This window comes from Pseudorasbora parva, chromosome 7 (assembly GCF_024679245.1).
Source record: "Pseudorasbora parva isolate DD20220531a chromosome 7, ASM2467924v1, whole genome shotgun sequence".
Classification (NCBI taxonomy): domain Eukaryota; kingdom Metazoa; phylum Chordata; class Actinopteri; order Cypriniformes; family Gobionidae; genus Pseudorasbora; species Pseudorasbora parva.
In genome coordinates, this window is record NC_090178.1 from 46,138,846 (window position 1) to 46,154,734 (window position 15,889).

The 15,889-nt window shown below is 36.2% G+C and overlaps 1 protein-coding gene across 2 annotated transcripts in view; it reads left to right on the forward strand.

Moving 5' to 3' along the window:
• Positions 1 to 15,889, forward strand: part of lars2 (leucyl-tRNA synthetase 2, mitochondrial) — a 182,832-nt gene that overhangs the window by 71,675 nt on the left and 95,268 nt on the right. The window lies entirely within an intron of this gene.

Genomic DNA, 15,889 nt, shown 5'->3' on the forward strand with positions numbered 1-15,889 from the left:
AATGCACATCATTTGCTGTTCATTTTCTTTCAATAACACTATAAAGCTTCCTGTCTTTGTGAATAAGCACAAACAGGGAAAAGGAATTCTCATATTTTTCTGACCAAATGGCAGAATTAGTTTTGGTTTCAGCGCTGTCACCTGTCATGTGACATGCATCATCCGAATAGAGCCTCGGCTCTCCCGTACAATCCGTCAGTATTTCCCACAGTGCTCAGTCCCGAATGAAACGACCCTGTTCTTCGTGGTTCAGATTGACTCCATCTGAGGTGTGACAGCTCTGGTTCGTCTGGTCCTCCACCTCTGATTATACTGGGATTGAGAGCCACTGCTGAACCCACACGTTTAAAAAAAAAAAAAAACTAAAACTTAAAACTTGCCAGCTTGCTCAATAAAATAAAGTGTAATTTTTCCAGAAAAGGACAAAAACTCTTAAAGTCCCCTCGTAGTCAATAATTGCATCCCTTAAAGGTGCCCTAGAATGATTTCAAACATGTTAAATTGTTCTCTGATATCTACATAGAGGGTATGTGGCTTATTTAAGGGGAACAATTGTCCAGATACAGTTTTACAGGTCCATTTACAAACCTAGAAATTGTCCCTAGGATGTAATGCTCTGTTTTTGCCTTGTTTGGAAGAGTCATGAATATTAATGTTGAGCTCTGCTCTGATTGGCTTATTTCAGCAGCTCACAGCAACTCAGCGAAGCGTCTCGTGAGTCCTGACAGAACACAGACCGACTGAACGACACTTTAAGCAGAGCATCTCAAATGGAGATTGATAAAATGCAGCTTACTTGTTTATTGGGATTTTTAGATCATCCGCACGCGAGAAAGCGCTCGCGTGCTTGCGGTTGCCAGATTTCAGTAATTAAATCCCCCAAACAGAGCTTTTCTGTGAAAAGAACTCGTATACTATCCGGTGTTTTACCTAAACATGTCCAATCTGGCAACTTTATGCACGCTCTCTCTCTCTCTCGCGCACAGATTATCTGAAAACACCAGTAAACAAGTAAGCTGCATTTTATCAATCTCCATTTGAGATGTTCTGCTTAAAGTGTGTCATCCAGCCTACATTTTAGACTTGTCTTTTTTCGTCAACGATATTGCATGTTTATATAACGTTAGTCACAATGTAGGCTAAAGCTACGCAGTGACTGTGATGTACTCTGAAATACAAGCATGCAAAAACATCATAGGCCTACTTCAGTTCTCAAAAATATAAATATGAATAGCCTTCTCAAATGACTATCATTTTAATTTATATGGTGGAAAAGGTGATCTACGGTTGTATTTTGTATTACAAAATAATATTACCCTTTGTCATTAGACACACTATTTAGTTTTGTATGGTACTTGGAGTTTCCTGTTGTTACTGTACTAGCATCTTGCGTTATCTAGACAATGCTGTCTGTCTAAGAAACTTTCAATTTAATCAGAAATTGTCAATAAGTGGATAAAATCGCTACTTACTGCTTGCAGGAATATAGTTGCCCCTTTCTTCAGTTTAAGAAGCTGAGTGAAGCTTGCTTGAAATGGGCCGAGAAAACGAACGATTTTGAAATAAATTGTTGTGGTATCCGATTATAATAAACCTCAACCATGACTGTTGACATATGAAAAGTCCTCACGCCCCCTACACAGCCTGAACATGACGTGTGTCCATAAGAGTTGCCATTTTTGCTATCCTAAAGTGTTTTGTTTACCTGCAGTCCCAATGATTCGGCTCCGTCAGTTCCGCCTGACAGTGAACATGTTTGGACAGATGCAAATGTTGGAGGCGTGCATATAAACGATCCCCAACGTTTGCGTCACGGTTGGCCTTATGTTGAGAAGCACTTTTTTTTCCGTGGTGTTTTTGATTTACGAGATTTACATATGAGGTAGGAGGCAATGGTTTTTTGAGACTCACTGTATGTGATGTCCATGAACTGAACTCTTATTATTTCACTATGGCAAGGTTCATTCAATTTTTCATTCTAGGGCACCTTTAAAAATCCTCTTTGATCACAAAATGACATATTTAAAAATTTTGTCCTGTGGATTATTTTAAATTAATGCCTTACAATAAAATAGAGCAAATCAACTTTTGAAAGTAACTTGATGCTTTACAATTAAGATTCAATTAAGTGTCAATTAAAATTAAGTGTCAATTACTCCGTCACACCAGTAGGTGGCGACAAATGACTTTTAAAAAAATGTATTATTCGGCATTAAATCATTCATTCAAGAGATCCGTTCAAAATCACTGAATCATCTGGCAATGAAACAAGTTTTTATGAGTGAGTCGTTGAATCATTCATTTAATCCATTTTTTAAATATAATTCACTGCAGAAATTAACATTTTGTCTGAGCCTCTAGTAAATTACATGTTGTTGTTTTTTAGTTGTTCAGAGTCGTGGGAGAGTCGCAATCTGTTTTTTAACCAAAAACGTTTGATTCTCAATTTATCCAGAATCATGCAGATCTGGTCTGAAGTGGTCTAGTCTGTCAGAGATTGTATTTGTATTCCTTTCTTCATCTGACTTACTTTCTGCCTGACAATAAGACCTTTGAACCTCAAGCTTTTAAAGCAGTTTCATACTTTCAGACAGGCTTTGTCAAGCCAATATCAAATTAAACTTTATCTATCCATTTAACAGCACACTATGCTTGTGTCATTAGTTTAGCAACATGCTAACGGCAAACTATTCAAATCAGTCACAGCAAGTTAAGTCTCTTGTCATACACTACATTGTGTTTGTGTCTAGATGCATCATATGTAGATTGTTCCAGATTAGATCAATTTGGTTTCGGTTAGTGTGTGTGTGTGCGTGTGTGCATGTGTGTTGTGTGTTGATTCACTCTATCTCTGTCGGATGTGTTGAAATGACACTGCATGTTCCTGCGATTCACAGAGACACATTTTCTCAGTTGTGTGCGTGTGTGTGTGTGTGTGTGTGTGTGTGTGTGTGTGTGTGTGTGTGTGTGTGTGTGTGTGTGTGTGTGTGTGTGTGTGTGTGTGTGTGTGTGTGTGTGTGTGTGTGTGTGTGTCTGCATAGCTGTGCTGTCAATTAAAGTTTGTGATGTTAAAAAATGTTAGGGCAGGGTTATAACATGTCAAAAATGTGAATATTGTGTAAACATTAAGAAACATATTTTCCTTACACCTTGCATAAATGTGTGTACACATCTTTATCATTATTTTCACAACTGTTCACAATATATTGCTAAAAGTATCATATATTTTAACAAGTTGCACCACATGACATTTCACTACCTGAGCGTATCTTGCCTTGTCAATTTATCAGATTTTTGAAGAGATTTGTTGGCCTTGACACGTATTCATTTCAGGAGAGTGGTCGTGATATCATTTATATATTGCATGTTGGTTGCATCACATGGCAAATTTCCAAATATTTATATTATTTTTGGCCAAAAGAGTGTAAAATTAATTGTAAAACTTAGAGTTGTTCAAACTTGGCTACTGTGCTGCATATATTTGATTAATATTTGTGAAGTGCTAGGGTCTTTTTTTTAAATTTTTAAATCATATAAATATTCAGATTTAAATTTATCGGCCGATATATCGGTTATTGTAAAGAATTATCGGTTATCATTATCCAAATTTTCATATTGGTGCATCCCGACTTACCACACATTCAGGAGGGTGATCATGATATCATTTATGCACAATTTACATGTTGGTTATTTATATTTATTTATATTACTTTAACAAAACGTGTGTGTGTATATATATATATATATATATATATATATATATAGCCAAACTATTTAGTATGGTTTTTCTTTCAGGAATTGTATTATTTTAATGATTTTTTTTCCCTTTTTGATATCATGACCGTTATGACCTAACATTTTTACCTGCATTACAAAATATATTTTTGAATAAGTTAATAGATCTGGACAAAATGAATTAGCTCTATTTATTTGAATTAGAAATATTGTGTAACTTTATTTGCTGTCACTACATGCAATAAATGTAATGCATTCGCGCTGAAAAACAAATACAAAAACCTACTGGTAACCCCAAATTTTTTACCAGTGGTGTACATTGAAGGAAGAGACTTCTTCTAGGATATAGGCAATTAAACAACCGTCCAAGCAGCCTCAGACCTCAAAGCACCTCGCTAGCGCCATGCCGGTGAGTTTTGCACTGGCAAACAGTGCTCATATTTTCATTAGAGCGCTGGACATGCAGTCATGCATCATGTATGCAAATATCTCCGTCTGCACTAAAGCAGATCGCTGAACAGATCGCCAAACAAAAACCTTGCATCACTTTTTCCACTGTTTAATAGATTTGTGCGTTGCCATGGAGACTCTATAAATGGCTTCAGAGATGTTCTCTATAGCCTTGTTGAACCAGGTTTTATTTGAAAACACGGGCAGGTTTGAATAGAGAGATGTAGCCTTTGGTTTGGCTGTTCTGCAGCTCTTGGCGCTTTGAGCGATTTGTTTGCCTCTTACACCTCGCAGTGTGTCCAAGTCAGATCCGAGCGTGTTTGCAGACTGAACGCTGGCAGGCCTGTTTGGCTGATAAAACCCTCGCCTGCAATCCACGCAGAGAGAAACCAAAGCACAAATTACATGAACATCTTTGCTGAGCATTTTTTGGGTCCTTGTGTCTGTGGCTGTAGTTCTAGTTACAGCTTGGCTTGTGATAATTTCCTAGAAATATTAATACAAGTATTTTTAGGTTTCTGCCTCACTGGATGACTTGAAACAATGTGATTTTGTTTGGGTTTTCACATGGTTTATGATGAAATCTTGCCCTCTTCTGTTGGAGCTCTGTCAGACAACAAATAATAATGAAAGAGGACTGACACTATACATATGTTGTTTTTTTTCCTATTATGTTGGCTTAACAACATGTTAATTCATGCTAACAACATAAAATTATGTTAAAAAAATGTTAATTCATGTTAACAAATGTTAAAAACATGCTTGCAACATGCTAATTCATTTAAATTCATTTTAAAACGTTTGCCAAATGTTAAAATAAGTTGACAACATGCTTATTCATAATATCAAAATGTTAAATTATGCAGTATGTTAATTAATGCTAGCAACATGTTAATTCAATGTTAATGTTAAAAATGTTAGCAAAATGCCAATTCATGCCAGCAACATGCTAATTCATGGTGAAATATGCTAGTAAACTTAGCTAATTAAAAATGCTATAAACTTTGATTCATGTTAGAAGCAATGTTAAAACATGTTGGTAACATGTTAATTTGTGGTAGCCAAATGTTAATTAATTTTAACATGTTAAATTAATGCTAACAACCTCATACTAAATATTTCATAACATGATAAAACGTTAGCAAAATGTTAATTACTGCTGGAAGCATGTTAAAACATACTAGCAACATGTTCATTCATGTAAACAACATTGAAAAACATGAAAAAACCAAATTGAAAAGCTTCCCATACACACATACAGTGGTCTAGGTTCAAAATGTTGGTGTCATTTTACAGGAAACCCTTTAAAGTTACATAAAACACTGACAAAGGGGATAAACATGTAAGTATATGTTGTCTAAGCTGTAATAACCCCCCAAAAAAGTATTTAAAAGTAAGTTTTTTTTCATAAATTCATTTGTGAAAGTGTGTTACTCAGGCCCTGTGTGCTCTAGGACCCTGCTGACAGTTTGGGTTGGCCAAATCCAGGCGGAAATGGCACCAGAGTAATTTAGTGTAAATACATTACTTTGTGTAAAACAAATGCCAAAGTGATGCATATCTCCAGAAAGAAGAGACTCTAAGCTTTCAAATGGTCCCACATATGAGGTCAGAGCTCCTCCAAAGACATTTAAAATTGAAAGTATATACATGACGATGTATATATACCAAAAGAGGTTAAATATTAATAATCTTGATTTTAATTAAGTAATATTTGTGATTCTTGAAACACCAGTTTAATTCTCCATTCTCAAATATTTTGAAAGAAATTTCACAAAATGTATTAAGTATATTTAAAATAAATAATTGGTTATTTGAATACTAAATTATTTTTGTAATTAAATACAACTATACATTTTAGACAAAATTAACTGATTTTGGTATGTTGAACTAAAACCATTAAGTAAATGATATTGAGCGATTTTTATTAAGTTAATAAAGTTAATTATTACTGTGATATTTAAATAATTATTTAAATTATTTAAAAGAGTCCTTTAACTCTTTCCCCACCAGCGTTAAAAAAAAAAGTTCTATATTTAGTTATAACTCAATATAGAACTTATAAAACTTTAAAATGGCTTTGTCAAGCTAACATCAAAGTTTGTCCTAACAAACTTTACTCATTCTAGTTTTAAAATGCTTGCAAGGTTCACTTAAATTGTTAAAAAAGTGTTTTGCTCAAAAACATTTAGGCCTCATTCTGACCCTGTCTGAAATTATACATTTTTTTAAGGGGCGGCTCCTTTAACTCTTCCCCCGCCAGCGTTTAAAAAAAAGAGTTGCCAGCCACCGCCAGGATTTTTGACCATTTTCACCGAAATTTAATAGCCCATAGAATAATTTATTTTAGAAATATCTGAGCATGTATATATATCAATATCAATATATGAAAAGATGAGCAGACCCTCTTCTTTTAAACAAAAAAAAAACTGTTTTATTCTAGCTTCAAACAATCCTTTTTTATCAACACTTGAATAGGAGTTTCATATGAATAAATAACAATTTGAACAAAAGCTGAGAAACTCAAGTTTTTGTCAAAAACTGCATTCAGATTAGATTCAGAACGATTTTTTATTCACGTTATTTTACATATGCATCTGCTTACATGCGATTGCTTGTTTTACTGCGTCTTCCTCGCGTGTGTTTTGATCAAGGGGGTAATCTAGCGCTCGGAAAGCGTTCCACCCCTAGGGGCGGCCATTGCTAACCAAGCCATCACCTGCTGTTAGCATCCCATTGACTCCCATTCATTTTTGACAGTGAATAACTTTACATCTGAGGCGTTTAAAGACTCCATTTGTCCATTGTTTATTTATAAAGAAACACGACAATGTATAAAAGGCTCCATTACCTTGTATCTTACACTATCGCCCCGCAGAAGCTGTTTTTGTAAAAATAGGCTAACGATTGCGTCATAACTAACGCGACTCTGTCGCACAGTTGAGAAATTACCGTATAGACAGGAGGAGATGCTCAGGAGCAATCTTTTACTGTCTATGAGGCAGTCGGGGGGACGTGGAGACATAAAGTCTGATAAAGTCAAGGGGGAAGAATTAGGAGAAGCCCATAGTGAGCCAAAAGCAACGGGAGGAAATATTTAAACAACGTGATTCAGATTTCACTTTCCACAACTACTAGAAGACCTACAGCTGTCAGACAGGAGGCTCACGTCACATCTACGTCCTCAAGCTCAGTCTGAGCCTGCGCAGTTCGCTCAGCCATCAGGAAGTGAGTGCCTCTGATTGGCCTCATTTTCCGCCGTTGAAGTCAATGGGATCGCTCTGTCCATTTCTTTTACTGTCTATGGTTTTGATCAGGAGATTCAGTGCTCATTCAGAAGATGCCTAATAGCGCCCTCTAGCGTCTGACAGTGAAAGCACGGAAGACTGGAAAATTCCGTGTTTGGATGGGAAGCGTGTTCTCACAAATAACGAAACATTGTGTTTGGCCAGTGTTTTGAATGAGACATCACAGTATCAACACCCACTCATTATTGCATGCAAGTAAGTCCTTTGAAAATATTAAAAGACAAGCATTATGAGATAATTTAGTTACAGTTTGTGATGCAGCTGCTGTCAGAACCAGTTGGCTGCTTTATCTTTCAACAAAAGTTTCTTTGCAAATTCTCCATTACATTGTCCCTCATTACTAAACAATCTGCAGTCAAATGCTCTGAACAAACATAAATGTCTCTGATGGGACGCTATTAAAAATAAACCAACCATTTGTTCCTGACTCTGGGGTTCTTCTGAAGTCTGTACAGAGATGCAAACAAGCTGTTTAAACAGGCTGTGTCAAAGCAAACATTCCTTTGCTCTTCCATTTGTCCCGTTGTTGGGACTTGTGTCAGGTAGACATGTCAGCTGTTAAGTAGTCTCGCGTAGCCAGATCTTCAGACTTAATGGCAAAAGGCCTGGACTCCTTTGCAGCTTTCACTTTCCAAGGACCATCCAGAGGCCGTCTGACTGACAGGTAACGCCGTTTCACACATACTCCATTTGCAGTGTGTATGCGGTGCAGATATTTTCTGTACCGATGTGAACGGATTACAGCTTTCACACATTTCTGCACATGGATGCGGTCCGGCGATCTGTTCCAGGAGCGGTGCGTATACAGCACTGCGGCGATCGTTTCTGCACCAAGTCTATTTTTTGCTGTGCTGGATGTGCCGAATTAAAGTGACAGTGCATTGTTCACATTTAAATAAACATGTATTGACGGGAAAACCTAATTTAACCAGAGATGCATATCATTTGAATATAATTTATAATTCTACTCTGTTTCAAACTCCTAAAGTTTGAAATCTTTAGTAAAAAAAAAAAAAAAACTTTGAAAACTTTGGTAAAGCAAGTAAAAAACAACACCATACCTGGCATTTTTAGCTAAATTGGGAGACATAGTGGATAACACCCATTCTACCTCCTTTCTTGGTAGTGGAAAAACACAGTTCTTTAGGACCTTTTTTTTTTTTTCAGATTTGTGAAATAACAGACATGGTTTTCTGTCTATTGTAATGATAGTGATTTTAAAGGATCTGTATGTAAGAAATGTATTTCAATAAATCATAAAATGACCCCTGATATGTCAGTAGATAGTGTCCATATGTGTCGAAGGCACCTATTTTAATCGTTGGCGTTCCTGTTATTATTCTCTGTTATTATTATTATATTATTCTCCTGCCGTTTCTTCTGTTCTGGAAGTCTATCGCAGCCCATAGTACCGCTTGAGGGAAAGTAATGAAATTCAGCACACTTATAGAGAACAGTCTGAACTCTCACCATAGTACTTTTGGAGTCTCTAACTCAATCCCTCTAGCACCATCACCTGTCCAAAATTGCACTCACGTTTATGCTAATTCTTTTTTTCCCTCGGATTCCTTTGTTTAAGCCAATTTATTGCACCCTATAACTTTTTTTTCCACCATTTAGATTTTTTTTAAACTCCTCTTAGGCCGTTGCTCCGATTGTTAGAAAAATGTTACCAGATCATACTCAGACAATACCGACAAAAAGTTGGAATTCAAGTTGATTCGTCAAACCGTTCTTGAATAAAATGCGAACGAATTCGACAAAGTGCCCGAAATGAACGTGAAGCTATATCTCCGCATAGCTTTAGCATATTCTGACCAAACTTGGTGTGTGTTATGACAACCATAGATATCCATGATGAGGGCTAGATGTCTTACGGCGGAGTCACCATCGTCATCACCGGCGGCCATCTTGTCACAGGCAACCTTTCTGTCGGACTCTGTGGAACCTGATGTAAGATGAGTGATCTGTACGAACATAAATACTCTTATCTCGCTGAAATCTTGACGGATTTACAAATGGTTTGGTTTCTGACAAACGTTTAACATGGCTACAAATCTGGATGCTTTAACACGTTGAAATTGCAGCTTTTCGTTTCAGTAAACGACTTAATCGTGCAGCTTGTGTATCACGGCTAACTTACGTGCACGTTATCAAGGATGAGACCACAATCGAGCTGTTCAATTATATAGGTTTATTGACACCAATAATGATTTTATGACAACCAATCTTTTGTCTAGTTAAAATAAACTTAGTTTGCATGTTTTTTTTTTTTTGTTAAAAATTTTTTTTCATACAAATTATTTTATTATAATAGTGATATTCTTATTATAAAAATGTATGTTTATATGTATGTATGTATGTATTAGCTATAGCTAGCTTTGGAAAAAAAAATCAGATTACATTTTCAGAGCTGTAAATGTGTGTGTGTGTGTGTGTATATATATATATATATATATATATATATATATATATATATATATATATATATATATATATATATATATATATATATATATATATATATCCATATATATATATATATATATATATATATATATATATATCCATATATATATATATATATATATATATATATATATATATATATATATATATATATATATATACATATATACATATCCATATATACATATCCATATATATATATATATATAATTTCTCATGGTGCCATTCGGCACACAGTTTTAGTAGCCTATATATTGATTTATAAATACCTTGTGCTTGTGTATATTCATTGCACTTATCTTTTCTGTTCAATGTTACTTTCATATTGAAGTCCATGGTTATAATTATTGTTAAGTATGTAGTGTCATAACTACATCTCTGACGTTTATAACAAACTAAACATTTTGAAAATCAGTTGAAAATTGAGCAAGTTATGGTTATTTAAAAGTACATGCACCATTAAAACACACCATTACGTGTGAGCGAGCTGCCTGTGACAAGATGGCCGCCAGTTGCGGACTGCGACCTCCATTGGCCAACAGCGCGCACGAGACATCTAGCCTTTATTATGGATATCTATGATGACAACTACGACCTGAGGCTATCTGCAGTGTTTCGATGCAGTGGCACTTAGTGGTCCGGAGATACCAAATAAATATACTTTTAATATATGAACTTTTATTTTGACGTGTTGCCGTGAAGACCTTTGAGTGTCTGTGTTCATGATATGGCCATTTTCTCAAATGAAACGGTAAATGATATGATGGTTCATGTGATCGTGTCCTCATATAGTGACACACGGCAGTTGGCAGTAGTGTTTTTACGATACCAAAATTATGACTTCGATACGATACCAGACTAAAATATCGATATATCGATACTAAATCGATACCACAGTAAAAAAAAAAAAAGATAAGATGCTTAATATGACAACAGAACTTGTTATTATTCATTGTTATTTTTTACTAAAAATTAATGTGGCCAGCATGTTCCTTAGGGTTGGGCATCGTTTTGATTTGAACTATTATTGATCAATTGATCAATTACTATTAAAATTATCTCACAAATTTTTGCTATCTCAATGTATTTTTTACACTGGGGTAATTGTGTTGCAATAGCTTACACACAGCACAAGAAAGCTTGATTTCGAATGGTAAATTGAATTTAAAAAGACGAGTAAACAGTAATAAAATAAGAACAAATAAACAGATTACAAACAATAGCACAAATAAATGCAATAGAGTAGAAGATACAAATTAAACAGACTGCTTTATGTTTTCAGGTAGGTCTAACATTCAGATAAGAAACTGAATAAAAAAAATGCATAGTAATTACATTTAAAACAACATTGGATAATGTTCTTTGTAAAAAATTCAATAGCATACAGATGAAACTATTAAAGTTACACAAGTTGATCAGTCAAGAGCAGTTTGTCTTTTTGTAGTTTGAATAGCAAATGACTGCGGTCCCTTTAAGACTAACAGACGCATGGATCCTGAACACTGTTCCTGTTACTCGTTCTTCCTGAACTGTTTGCGACTGTGTTTACGTTAATACTCTTCCAGATGTGCACTGATAATTCTTTGAGTGTATTTGACCAATAATAAGCTGGAAAAAGAAGCAAATGTTTGCACTTGTATCATGTCAGAGGCGGCTTTATTACGGTAGGCTACGTGTGTGTGCGCTTCAGATGTGAGCACGAAATCTGCGGGGATTAGTAGAATTAATTTATGTGCAATCCCGTGCGAAATTCAGACCGATCACACACTAACACTAACACACTGTCATGAGGAAAAAGTCCAGCAGAACGCGCGTTCGCCGTGCTCAGAGGTTAACCGGGCTGAGTGAGAATATGCCGGTGTGTGTCAACTCGCTTTCGGTCGGAGAGGAGAGCGCAGCTGGTATCGATACTGTAAAAACTGAGAATCGTATCGTTTCAGATATTCCAGTATCGATACATATCGGAATATCGATATTTTTGACAACACTAGTTGGCAGAGGCTACAAAGACAGCGAGCTGAGTATCATGTGTGTGCGTGTGTGTGTGCGCATCGGCGCCTGTCATTCACACAGAACAACAGAACATGCACAAGTAATATTTTAATAGTATTTTGCAGTTTAATATTGACAGACGCTAGTATTCGGCTACAGTCTGGAGCCCTGCGCTTAGATTAACACAGAAGCGACTGAAGAGCTGCAGGTACCGGATATATATTTGGAAGTGGGTACTACCGCTACTACAGAAATGCTGGTATCGTCACATTTTTTAAATTTCAGTACCGACTTGGTACCGAAGTACCGTTACTTGTGACATCCCTATATCGCAGCAACAAATTTGAGGCATTAGCCAAAATGGTTCTTGAGGCTGTATCTCTGCAGTGCTTTGTCAAATTGAAACCAATCTTTGCATGTGTCATTGACACCTTACTCTGATCATACCACATCAGTTTCATAACAGGGCCACCTATTTGCCAAAAGTGATAAATCATTAAATCACATTACTAGTGAGTGACTGTATTCATTGAATGATTTTTCAGCCATTTTGCCTAAAGTGATCTTAATGTCTTTAAGTGCTTATTGTTAAAGTTCATCTGATGCTCCTAGTCATGCTGGCATGACTGCTCATGGCTTCTTTGTGCTTGGCCTCTTAATGGCTGCTTGTAGCTATACTTCTAATTATATTTATTAATTAAATAAAATACATTTTACAGGTAGTAAATGTGGATCTTTTAGATGACTTGAGGATTACTGGACTTAATTCACCAGATGCTGGTCTTGGTTTAGGTTCTCTTGACTACAGAACTAGTTTATAATGAAGGATTATTGCAGGATGTTTTAATGAAGACCTTTAACATGTTAAACGATCAAAGGGAATTTGATTTCATATGTTATGACCCCTAAAACCTCCACAGTGTTTATACACTTAAAGAAGTCAATCTACTCTCTTAGGTATTGGTCTCCCTACACATCAAACTGAATAAAAAATGACACTCATGGCCTTTTAAGCATTTCAAAAAGCGCTCTCATTGTGTTGTTCAGAACTCATTTGCTAACTTGCTCTGCTCAAATGAGTTGAAGATTTGAATACCCTGATTAGAGCGCTCTCAAATGAGACGGCTTCATCTCTAACCTCTTCCGCCTCTTTGTGTAAGTGTGAAATGTCCTTCCTGCGAGTTGGTCCGAGTCGCTAATGACTGGAGTGTTAAGGAAACGTCAACATTTGGGCCCTTCAATTATTTTCTATTTGTTCTGCACTCAGGGAACGAAGCCTCTTGTGAGTGAGACCGCTAATGGCTAGTGACAGAAATGAGCGAGATCTCACAGCCCAACTGTTGGCTTTTCATATCCCATCCTTTCAGTACTCGCAGCCCAGCTGAGCCTTTTGGCCTGGACCTTCGTTATTATGCATAGCTTCCTCTTTTCCATCTCATCCTTTCTGCCTCACCCCCAAGAGTTTCTTTTTTCAGCCCGAGTCTGTATGCGTGCGTGTGTGTTGAGACTTCGAGCAGTTCATGAGGCTTTCTTCAAGCCTCATTCTTCATTTGTAATGTGAGGGCAGCCGCTCATTTTATGCCAGTAAATTTTCTGCCTAAACAGCTGAGGCTGTATGACATCCACTCGGAGAGATGAAGGGAGCTGATAACACTCGGATAAAGAAGCCCGTTGGCATTCCCATTCCTCTTAATGGTGGTAGCTCCGTTACTACAGGAAGTATGCAACCTGCAGACAGCTTTGCTCTGTTTTATTGCCTACTGGATGATGCATTTGCTGCATCCACCAGCGGTGATTCAATTTCTCATGATTAACCCTGACCGTTTAATTTTAGTATTGCAAATAACAACCAAAATAGAGGTCCAGAACACTTATGAATCATAAAGTAATGACAATGAGTTATTGAATTATTCACTCAACCAATATATTAATAAATATTGATTCATTTAATAATGCCACTATAGTGAGATGTGGGTTGATCCTGCTTTGGTTTTGTATGAAAGTATGGTGACACTTTAGTACGGGGCACACATATTCACTATTAACTACAACTTTTGCCTCAATAAACTCCTAATTTACTACGGTACGGTACAGTACGGTAGTTTTTGAAGCATTTAAGTTTAGGTATTGGGGAGATGTAGAATAAGGTCATGAAGAATAAGGCATTAATATGTGCTTTATAAGTATAAATAAACAGCCAATATCCTAGTAATATGCATGATAATAAGCAACTAGTTAAAAGTTAATAACCGAACCTTAAAAGAAAGTGTTACCGAAAGTATTTTAGTTGGCAGACCAGAAATAGGTCATGCATTTACATGCAAGTTTGGGGTCAAATTATTTAACAAAGATGCATTCAATTTATTTAAGTGAGTGCAAATAAATGTATAATGTTTAAAAATAATTTATGTTTTAAATAGATGTTGTTCTTTTGAACTTTCTGTTCATCAAGATATCCTGAAAACTGTTTTCAACATTGATAATGATGTTTCTTGTAGGGATGTCCCGATCCGATCACGTGATCGGAAATCGGGCCCGATCACGTGATTTCAGACTCGATCGGAATCGGACGTTACATCCCGATCAGGACTCGGATATATATGTATATTCTGGGGTCAGAGACAAAGTGAGCACTTGCACCGCGGTTCATCTCACATCTGATGACGCAATAATATAGGTTGTAACTTGAAAATAATACTTTATGTAGGCGCCTATGTTTCTGTAGATGGATACACGTGCTGGCTCCTCAGTGATACATTACAACAGCGCTAATAAAAGAAAACCGTGGGCAAAACGGTCTATCTGTGTAAACTTTGTTCAATTCATGCGAGTGCTGCCGTATTGTCATTGAATATGAGCAGTCATTTTCACAGTCATGTGTAGAGAAGACGCGAATGAGAGCGCGCGCGCTGATCTGTCTCTGTGCATCATCTGAAAGCGCGCACTCGTCTCACAGCGCGCAAATATTGAGTTCTCTTTCAAGTCTTGTGGTTAAACGGACCAACTCACACAAGAAGTATGTCAACATGTCCATCTTGATGAGTATCCAAGCAGACATAGTCTGAATATGCTTTAAGAGGACTTTATGCAGCCGAGAAAGACGACGCAGAGCCTTCCGTTAGGTCTTAAAGGGGCAGTAGCCGTGCTGTCTGTTTAATCAAAGAAAAGATAAGGAATCAAATCACCCACTGCTCTTGATTGAATTGCTTTTGTAAGGATTAGTCTTTAATTTAAACAGTTAAATATGCATTTTACATTTGATTAGCCTACTTTATTCAATTTCTCTACCTAAAAACTAATGTTAGACCTATAAAAACCTGAAAAGCATTGTTAATTACACTTCAGTCAAATTACACTTCAAATATTTTTTCCCCAAAGTTAATTTATGTCATTGTAGGCAGTTATCATCACGATAATTTCATTTCAAGTGTTCGTTTTTTAAATAAGTTTAGTTTTAGTTAGTTATTTGATGCTATAAAAACGGCTGTGTGATGTCATGATTGACAGCTGAGATCGACATCATCTGAGTGAAGAAATTGTCACTAAGGCACTAACAGACTTTTTTCGGGATTATTGGGAGCAGATTATTTAATTTAATTTCCATAACTGTTTATTTCACACCAACATAATTAATTGTTCTGCATCTGCAACTCCGGTCCAGGAATTTTTTAATTTTAATGTTGCACTAAAATCCAAAAGTGAAGAATTTGTTATTTATTACTTGATTGTTCAATCTACCTCACAGAAGTGCTCTGTTTGTTAGAGTTGTTGAATGTTAAAATAAGGTGAATAAAATAAAAAATAAGGAACATCCTGGTTTGTTTATTCGCTCTCCTTTATTCTTTTTTTATGTATTATAGAAGTATCGGATCGGGACTCGATATCGGCAGATACTCAAAATCAAATGACTCTGACTCGGACTCGAAGGCAAAAAA